Below are 10726 nucleotides of genomic sequence, written 5' to 3'. Positions count from 1 at the left end.
ACCACCCAATCAAGACTCCTGGACCCTGGGCTTCCCTGGTGGTCCAGTGGTTAGGAGTCTGCCTTGCAATGCAGGGGACAAGGGTTCGATCCCTGGTCTGGGAAGATCCCACACGCAGAAGAACAACCAAGCCCCTGGCCCACAACTACTGAGCCCACATGCTCTGGAGCCTGAGAACCACAACTATAGAGTCCATGGGCCGCAATGAAGATCATGTGTGTAGCATCCAAGACCTGAGGCAGCCAAGTAAATAAATATTGGAGGAAAAAAAAAATAAAAAGACTCTTGGACCCAAGTCACTGTTTATCCTTACAGGGCTCTTACTACCATGTGAAATACTTCTCTCAGCTGCCTCCTGTGTAAAACTATGTAAGGTAGAATGTGAGGGTTGGATGAGAAGGTCCTAACCTTTTGGTTTGAACATTCCATGATTTGAAAGCATTTGCCAGGGGCCTGCCATTGGTAGGTTTGGTGGGGAATAGGTTATATTTGGTGCTTCTCTGGTGGCTCAGACGGTAAAGAATCTGCCTGCCACTCAGGAGACCTGGGTTTGATCCCTGGATCAGGCAGATTCCCTGGAGAAGAAAATGGCAACCCACTCTAGCATTCTTGCCTGGAGAATCCAATGGACAGAGGAGCCTAGCGGGCTACAGTCCATGGGGTCACAAAGAGTCAGACACAACTGAGAGACTAACACTTTTCACTTTCACAGGTTATATTTGACTATGAGCCTCAATCCCAGCCTAGGCTCTGGGCACAGGTGGGGAAGTCTCTCCTAAGGGATGAGAGAAGGAAGAGGCGGGGCAGGGGGAGGAGGGGAGACCCAGGATCAGGCAAGCAGGGGTGGCCCTGAGAGATGCACCCCAGGGCCAGGGGGGAAGTGCCTGCAAAAGGGAGGAAGACAAAGAAGGAGCAGCTCCACCAGAGGCATGGGTTTGGAGTTAAGGGGAGGGCTTCTTCCATTTTTTAACCAATAAGCTTCAGAGTTGTCAGAAATTTGTGTAACATGTATGCAAGGAAAAATTAAAATGTACATAGTCTTTGACCCAGCAATTCCACTTGAGGAATTTCTCCACAGATACAGGCATGTGTGAAAGGACCCATGTACAAGGCAATTCACAGCCACCTTGTTTAAAACAGCGAAAGACTGGAAACAATCTAAATGTCCATCAGGATTTCCTTGGTGGTTCAGTGGTTAAGAATCCACCTGCCAACGCAGGGGGTACAGGTCTGATCCCTGGTCGGGGAACTAAGATCTCATATGCTTTGCAGCAACTAAGCCCATGCACCACAACTACTGAACTTGCACTCCAGAGCCTGCGAGCCACAACTAATGAAGCCCATGTGCCCTAGAGCCTGTGCTCTGCAACAAGAGAAGCCACCCCGATGAGAAACGTGCGCAACGCAACTAGAGAGTAGCCCCCGCTTGCCACAACTAGAGAAAGCCTGCACGCAGCAATGAAGACCCAGCGCAGCCAAAAATAAATTTAAAAATTAATCAATGCCCACCAGAAGTGGACAGGCTTGACATATCAGGGTACATCTACAACATGGAACAGTGAAGGGACATTAAATATACAACATAGAAAGTCTGCTAAGTGCTGACGTTGAATAATCTCCAGATCTCTGCCAAGTGAAAGGAACGAGGCACAGGACAATATATACAGGCTGCTACCATTTATATGAAAAACTAAACACACACATGTTTATAAAAATGCTCAGAACATCTCTGGAACTTGTACCAGTTGCTAAGGGATGGGGTTGGGGTTAATGTTCAATATTCTTTTTATAAAATTGAGGTAAAATTCACATAACATGAATCATTTTAAGCATTTAAAAGTATACAATTCAGTATATTCACAGTGTTGTTCAACCATCACCAGGATCTAACACCAAGTCTGTGATCTACACCAGAATGCTAGACTGGGTTGCCATTTTCTTCTCCATTTTCATCACCCCAGAAAGAAACCCCTGTACCCAGAAACAGTCAGTTTCCATCTCCCCTTTCCTGGCAACTACAAGCCTGCTTTCTGTCTCCAAGGATTTGCCTATTCTGGGTATTTCATAAAGATGGAATCAAATAATATGTGAACATTTATGTCTGGCTTTTTTCACTTCGCGTGTTTTTTGTGGTTTATCCATGTCCTTACTATCTGTGGATTTTTATATTCCATTGTATGGATGTAGCACTTTTTCTTTATCCATTCATCTGTGGATGGACATTCAGGTTCCCACTTTTGGCTCAGGCGAATAGTGTTGTTATGAGCAGTCATATACAGGTTTCTGTGTGAATTCTTGTTTTCAGCTCTTTTGGGGTACATATCCAGGTGTGGAATTGCTAGGTCATATGGTAGTTCCATGCTTAATTTTTTTTAATATTTAATTTTTATTTATTTTTGGTGGCACTGGGTCTTTGTTGCTGCACACAGGTTTTCCTGAGCTTGTGTCCCCTGCATTGGCCGGTGGATTCTTAACCACTGGACCACCAGGGAAGTCCCAAGCTTAACTTTTTTAAGTACTGCAAATTGTTTTCATTGTTCTTTTGCACTGGAGGGAGGGATAAACTGGTAGATTGGGATTGACATAAACATACTACTATGTATAGTTGTTGTTTGGTCACTAAGCCATGTCCGATTCTTTTGCTACCCTATGGACTGTAGCCTGCCAGGTTCCTCCGTCCATGGGATTTCCCAGGCAATAACACCAGAGTGGGTTGCCATTTCCTGCTCCAGGGGATCTTCCCAACTCAGGGATCGAACTCCTGTCTCCTGCATTGCCCGCAGAATCTTAACTGCTGAGCCACCAGGGGAGCCTATATATAGAATAGGTAACTAATAAGAACATACTGAATAGCACAGGGAATTCTATTCAGTACTCGGTAATGACCTATCCGGGAACAGAATCTGAAAAGAGTGGCTAGGGGACCTTCCTGGTGGTTCAGTGGTAAGGCCTTGGTGCTTCCACTGCAAGGGGCACAGGTTTGATCCCTGTTTGGGAAACTGAGACCCTGCATGCCACTCAGCATGGTCAAAAAAAAGAAAAGAATAAAGAGAATGGTATATGGTATGTATAGCTGACTCACTTTGCTGTACATCAGAAACGAACACAACATTGTAAATCAACTATAATAAAAAAGGAGTTATTTTGAGTATAAAAAATTATTTTGCACCTTGTTAATTTTAAACTAGGAACAAATTTTAAACTAGGAACATCTCTTCCCAAGAAAAAGAAAAAAAAAAAAATGAAGGTGGACATTCATGGAAAAGTAAAAAAGTATACAATAAATGTAAGGGCTTATAAGAAATTAGCAAATATCCATCTAGATAACTCCTGGAAGAACACTGCATTTTGGACTTGGCCCTCAAATCAGGTTCAACTCCTTTGTTCCGTTCTAGTTCTAGGAGTTGAATGTAGGGAGTCCTGGGTTCAAACCCCAGTCCTGTCTGTTACAGCTGTGCGTCGTTGTATGGGTTAGTTAACCTCTCTGCATCTCAAAGGTAAAATAAGGAAAAGTCGTCTCCTCAGCCAGCTATGAGAAGTGAATGAACTCAGGAGTGTATTATGCTCAGCCCTGTGCCTGGCACATGGTTGGCAGCCTAGGTCAGCGGCTTTATACTAGTAGGGTATGTTCTCTGCAGTCTTTTTCACATAAATTTCTCTGGTTCCCCACATGCTCAAGGTACTCTTGGAGGCCTGGACTCGCTGAGGAGAGTCCTCTTCCCATAATATTTCACCAGCCCCAATGTCACACAGTCCAGAAAAGGGGCCAGCCAGGGTGTGAGGGTACAGGAACCAGAATCAGATGCTGGGAAAGGGGCCTGCTGTCTGTAAGGACAGGGCAGGGAGCATGGCTTGCTCTATGGAGCTTTGGAGTCCAGGGCCAAATGCTAGGAGGAGTTGGGTGGAGACACAGGGGAACTGATTTGGGTTTAAATGGAGGAACAACTTAAACTTTTTTTTTTTTTTTCGGTCATACCACATGGCATGTGGGATCTTAGTTCCCTCACCAGGGATCAAACCTGGACCCCTTGAACTGGTAGCATGGAGTCCTAACCACTGGACCACCAGGAAATTCCAACAACTTAAACTATATTTATTAATGGCTGTGCTGGGTCTTTGTTGCTCCCAGGGCTTTATCTCTAGTTGTGACAAGCAGTGGATACATTCTAGTTGTGGGGCTAGAAGTTGTCAGGCTTCTCATTGCAGTGGCTTCTCTTTTTGTGGAGCACAGGTTCCAGAGTGAGCAGGCTTCAGTAGTTGCAGCATGTGGGATCTTCCCAGACCAGGGACCGAACCTCTGTCTGCTGCACTGGCAGGCGGATTCTTCACCACTGAGCTACCAGAGAAGCCCCCAACAACTTAAACGTTTAACTGACAGGACATATGCCAAGCACTGTGTTAAGCACTGTTGTGTGATTCCACACAAGCTATCCCCATTTCACAGATGAGGAAATTGAGGCTGAGAGTCCTTAGTCACTTTACCCAAATTTACAAAAATAAGGTGAAACAAGTTTAAATCCAGGCCTGTCTCAGCCTAGAATGTAGAAACTTAGCCTCTGTGCAAAGATGTCATTTTGCCAAGTATTGAACAAATGTTAATTATCACTAATCATTATCGGATACAAATACAGCTACAAGTAGAGCTGGAGTTGCAGCAGTGGAATGAGCAGCTGGAGGTAGGGGTGGCGTTTCCTCTCCCTAAATTCAGGCAGAGGCTGGATTAGCTTCTGTGTCTGATGCAGGGGGTTGGATTCTGGTTCTGGGGTTCTAGCTGTTGGGGCCCAAGGAGATTCCCAAGGTATGCCTCCAGAGATGTGGGTGTAGTTGTTTTCAGATGGGCCCTAGGAATCTGTCTTTTTCAAAAGGTGATTCTGGTCTGCAGCCAAGTGTGAGGTCCATTGGCTTGGATTGACCTCTAGGACCCCTTCTAACACCAAGTCTGTGATCTACGTGCCCTAATGCCCACCCTTGGAGGAAGCACTCTTGTGGGTTAGGCCATGCCCTCACCCCAAGCTGCCTCCTTAAACCCCTAAGGCCTTAAACAGAGTGCCTGCACTTGCACCCTGCCTTCTTTAGAGCAATAAGCTTTTTGGAAGGCAAAGGAGACTGCCAAGATGGAGACCACAGGAGCTTGTCTGCCACCTTCAGTGGTGAGGGTACAACCAGTCCATCTTCTCTCGTTGTCCTGCTCTACCCCACTCCATGCAGAGCCCTGATCACCAAAACATTGCCATTTGCCCCACTGGACCCTGGTTAAGTGCAACCATTCCTACTTTCAGCCCCTGGATCTTTCTTGGAAACTCTACCCAGTGGGGCTAGCTTACCGGGCATGCCTGGCAATTGTGCAATCTCTCTGGTCTGGGGGGCCGTCTCCTCTCCCAGGCTCTGGGAGACCAACAACTCAGGCAGGGAAACAGGCCAGAGAGCTATTCTCGATGACCTTTGGCTCCCTGGGAAGGACTCAAAACCAGTAAAAGTTTAGCAAGTGCCATTTAATCGTTGCTAGAACTTAAAATTCATTAAAGAAAAAAAACAACACATAGACTTTTTGGGCAATAAAAGATCATTTGCGGACTCGGTTCAAAAAGATCTTTGATTAGTTTTATTTTTTCTTAGAAAATTTCTAAGCCTCCTGTTTGTAAAATTCAATAAAAAGTGTGAAATGAACTCAGGACTTTGTCTGAGTTGACCTCAAGTGAGTTGATTTCAGCTGCTGAACTTCAATTTCCCCATCTGCAAAGGCCGCTGGCCCAGTGTTGGGGTAGGAAGTGGCAGTGGGGCAGGTGTTTTGAATGCTGAGAGGGAGGTATAAGTTGGGAGCCCCCAGAGTCCAGGCCAGAAACCTCTGGCCTGCCAGACACCCTTTTTTGGGTTTCTGATCATTGGTTTTAAATCTTCTGCTTCTGTTTCAGTTTCCTGGTATCCCATTATTTCTCTCACATTGGGAGAGGGGAAATGCAGTCATTGACATGTGAGTATAAAAATACTTCTCTCAGAGCTCTTCCCATGGAAACCCAAGCCTTTCATTCATTCAATATTATTTACTGAAACTGAGCCAGGCACAGAGGATTCAAACATGCAAAAAAGACACCATCTCTGACCAGGGGGTCTTCCCCTGATTTTCAGCCATGTAGAGATAGAAGAAATAATATCTTTGGGGAAGGGGCATTGATGGGGAGACACTGCCTTTTGGGAAGATTGAAGTGAAGTTCATGGTTCTATTCCTTTGCTGATTTTATAATCAACCCTCTGTTGCCCTAGATCTTCTTTTTAAAAATATTTATGTATTTATATTTACTTGGCTGTGCCAGGTCTTATTTGTGGCATGCAGGATCTTTAGTTGTGGCATGCAAACTCTTGGTTGCCACATATGGGATCTAGTTCCCCGAGCAGGCATTGAACCCAGGCCCCCGCTTTGGGAGCATGGAGTCTTAGTCACTGGGCCATCAGGGAAGTCACTGCCCTAAAGCTTTGAGGACACCTAAGAATTCTGAGAGCCAGGATCTCAGTAAATACTTACAAAAACCTGGGTAATTTATGAGAACCTGAAGGGCACCTCTAGTTTTATGAGAAAACAAACCTTGAGAGAGATTAAACTACCTGCCCGTGGTCACACAGGTTGCCAGAATCACCTAGACTGAAACCCAGATTTGAGTCTGGCAGAGCTGTTTTGGAAATACTGTTTGCTTTGGATTTGAACCTGGGAATTTGGTAACTATGTGGCCTGGAGTAAGGAGGGCAAGAGGAGAGGAGACAGCTCAGGAACTTTGGGCTAAAATGACCCAATCTCTAATCTTGACCTGTTACCCACTCTGACCTTGACCTTCGAATGAGAAGTAGGGCCACAGGCAATAATCACAATCACCAAGAGCTTATCATGAACTCTTATATAACACATCTCTGAAGTTGTGCACTAGTATCCCCATTTTAGAGATGAACTGGTAAGCTCACAACAGGACTGTTTCATGCTTTCCCCACCATCCATTCCGTCCACTGGGAGCTAGGCAAGTTCCCCTAGTTCTCCTGAGCCTGTTTTCTAATTTATTACCAGGATACCAAGAATTATTCAGGAGAACGCATTTACCTGCTGGGGGCAGGAAGGAGTAGGTACTTTATAAATGCCAGCAGCCTGCCCCCCTTCCCTTCCTGAAACCTCTTGCGTTTAAGTGCAGCCTAACTTTCATGTGGCAAGAAAATACACCTCAGATATACACCAGCTTTTGGGCCTCAATGTCACCCTCTCTACCTGCCTTCTTTTTGCTCAGACTTTCTTGACGTTAGGGGAACTGGGGTTAGAAAGCAGACCTGCCCTGAGGTAGTCAGGCACACCCTTAGGATGCTGGGTCCCAGGACAGGATTTCTTAGGAGTGAAACCATTTGACTCTTTTCCTTACCCTAAGAACAAAGCATCAAAGGATAATGTACGTGCAGGAAATCAAAGAGAAAAGGCAACAGGCACCAGATAACCCAGAAGCCCCAGGATTGGCTCACTGAACACCTGCAAATGCCCACCACTCACCAAGCTCTTTACTGGAGGCTAGGGGGCTGCAGAGATAGAGGGCTAAGGCTGTATTCACCAGCAGGGTTTGTGGACACAGTTCAGAGTCAGATTTTCCCATCTGGTAGGTGAACTGCAAGACAAGGCATTCCCCAGCTCAAGAGAACATAGAGAAGGCACTCTGAGAGCATTCTAGAAGGGGAGTTGGTATCTGGGAAGGAGGTAGTTCCAGGCAAAGGGAACAGAAATGTGAGAAGCTTAGAGGTGACATGGAGCCTGGCACTGAGGGTGGTGGGAAGAACCTGTAGAGGCAGCTAGAGGTTGGGTTACTAGGTTACAGTCTGGGAAGACAGAGGAAAGTTTCTACCTGCCAGGCAATCTGCCGTTTCTACGCCCTGAACTCTTCTCTCTCCAGCCCTACTTGTATCAAACCGAGGTCAGCATGGATGGGTAGTTGTGCTGTCCTGGGTGGGACCTTTGCATCATTTATCTGATATCCAGTTCCCTTTGGGGTCAAAGATTCTCCCATTCCTGGGGTAGTGAAGGGTAGAGAGAGGGAAATTCCTTGGCAGTTCAGTGGTTAGGACTCTGCACTTTCACTGCTGAGGGTGTGGGTTCCATCCCTGGCTGAGGAACTAAAATTCCACAAATGGCAGTGGGGTGGCGGGGGTGGGGGGGGTGGGGGGGGCAGGTGCGGCGCGGTGGGAGGTGCAGGGAGGACAGGGAGGAATAAGACAATCGATGCCTTCAAAGTGCTTAGGGCTGGTCACATATAGGGAGCTTTCTGAGGCATTTAGCATCCTTATGTAAGATGTTTCTTATGAAGGCAAAAAAGAAAAAATAATGCAAATGCCTAACAACAAGAGATAAGCTGAATTACAGCACATCTAATGGGGGTTAAGCAATCATTAAAATTTATGACTCAAGAACTTAAAAAGAAATGCTCATGATAGATTTAAGAAAAAAAAAAAAAAGGAGTATTTAAATTGTTCGGCAATTTTGTTTTTTAAAATATGCACAGACAAAAAGACTAAGAGGAAATATTAATAATCTTGCTCTCTACACGGTAGATTATTCTCTAAACTATTTTATAATCTGCCAGCTATTCAACAATAAGCATGGATTGCTATATCATCAGAATAGCAATAAATATCAGCTTCATGTTAGGAAAAATATGGTGATGGGGGTCAACTGTGGATCCTGCATTATTTGTCACCTCTTTGGGTTTCAGCTTCCTTGTCTATAAAAGGCAGACCTGAAGGACAAGTTGAGAAATCTTTCCTCTTTGAAAAATTCAAACTAACTTCTAGAGGATGCCAGAGTTTTGAAAATGGGCCAGCCTCCCTCTCCTGGAACAAGGAGGGCTGACCCCACACCTTAAGAGGAGGGAGGACTTGGATTGACGTGGAGAGAGGGCCGGGAGGGGACGGTAAAGGAGGAAGAACATTGTTGGGCCAAAGTTGAAGAGATACCTACTGGGAAGATCTACACTAGGGAAAGGAGCAGAGGCTGGGGAAAGGAGTCAAACTGGAGACAGGCCTATGAAGGATGGTCAGAATATCTGGGGGTTCACGGGTTGGTTCTGTCTGGAGGTGCCAGAGGCTGGATGTACCTAGAAAACTTTGGGTAAAGTGGAGCTCCATCACTCTTGGCAATGCCTGATTCCTATAGGAAGCAGTTTCCCTCATGCCTATGTGCTAAGTCCCTTTGGTTGTGTCCAACTCTTTGCAGCCCCATGGACTGTAGCCAGCCAGACTCCTCTGCCCATGCAATTTTCCAGGCAAGAATACTGGAGTGGGTTGTCATTTTCTCCTCCAGGGGATCTTTCCAATCCAGCAATCGAAGAAAGTCTGCATTGGCGGGTGGATTCTTTGCCACTAGCGTCACCTGGGAAGCCCCAGTTTCCTTCACACTAGGACCTGAACAATGTGTTGGCAGTGGAGGTGGTGGGAAACCAGGGTGGGTACCCCTGGCCTTGCCACAGCAGGCAGTGGTTGCTCAACAATTATCTACTAAATGAATATCATTGGGAAAGATATTGCTTATCTATAGACCTCAATTTATAGTACTCATCTGGGAAATGGCAGGTTAGGAAAGATTATAATTTGTTGGGGAGATACTGCATACTTCCATACTCCATCCTCCCACAGAATACCGCCGGCGCTATTTAAAAGTAGGCACATTGAGGTTCTGAAGGGCTGAGTCACTTGTCCCAGGTCTGGGATCCTAACTGGTTCATGACTGCAAAAGTAGCTTTTCCCACTCCACGGACGCGGTGTGTCGCTTCCAGCCTTAAAATACAGGTGCCACTACGAGGTTTGGCAAGGAAAGTCTGAACAGGCACCAGGCGCAAGGTGACAGATCACTCCCGGAGACACCTGATTCTGGGCGGGGTCCCGCAGGACTTCCCTCCTCTCCTGGCAGAGCCTTTGCCAGTCTCGACCGAGCCTCTGGCCGGGATGCCCCGGAGCTCGAGGTGGGGACGGGGGCGCTGGGGAGAAGCCCAGTCCTGGAGCAGCTCCGAGGGGCTCCAGGCTGCTGCGCTTCAAGCGCGACCCGACGTGGGTTCGGGTTTTCACAAGGTGGCTTCGGGGGCCGGCAGCGGTCGGCGCGGATTTCTAAGAGTCTGAAGGAAAACCCAACTCGGGGTCGCGCCCTTGAGACTCGCGGAGGGGGGAGTCACCGCAGCCGTGCCCAAGCCTCGGGCTCTGAAGGGGAGGAGGGGGAAAAGATGTGCGCGCGTGTGTTTGTGTGTGTGTGTTGGGTGGTATTTAAGCCGAGGGAGGCGAGGACCCTAAAGCTGGGGGTGGGGCGCATGAATGAAACCTTTTCGGTCCTTCGAGGTACCGACCCCCCGCCGCCTCCAGCGGCTAATAACCGTTTGGATCCCCGAGACTTTTCTCCCAGCCCAGAGTCCTAGTCTGTGGCTGCCGGCGGGAGGGGAGTTTGAGAGCTAAGTCCCACCCTCTGGGTTGGCAGCCTGAGGCCAGAGAGGGGAAGTGATTTCCTCAAGGTCACGCAGCAGACTGCGCCTAGCCCGGGCCGAAGCCCAGGTATCAGCCCCGCCTTGGCGCTGAGCCCCAGAACCTGGCCCTCCACAGGTCCGACGCTGGGAGGGAAGAAGGAGACGGCGGACGGGGGCTGGATGGATAGATGGGGGGTCGGGGGGGGGGGCGGTGAAAGCGCGCCGGACACCCATAACCCCAGGTCAGAGTTCAAAGCGGAGAC

This window comes from Dama dama, chromosome 12 (assembly GCF_033118175.1).
Source record: "Dama dama isolate Ldn47 chromosome 12, ASM3311817v1, whole genome shotgun sequence".
NCBI classification, from domain to species: domain Eukaryota; kingdom Metazoa; phylum Chordata; class Mammalia; order Artiodactyla; family Cervidae; genus Dama; species Dama dama.
The sequence above is the reverse complement of the archived record's forward strand: the minus strand, read 5'-3'. Positions refer to the sequence as shown.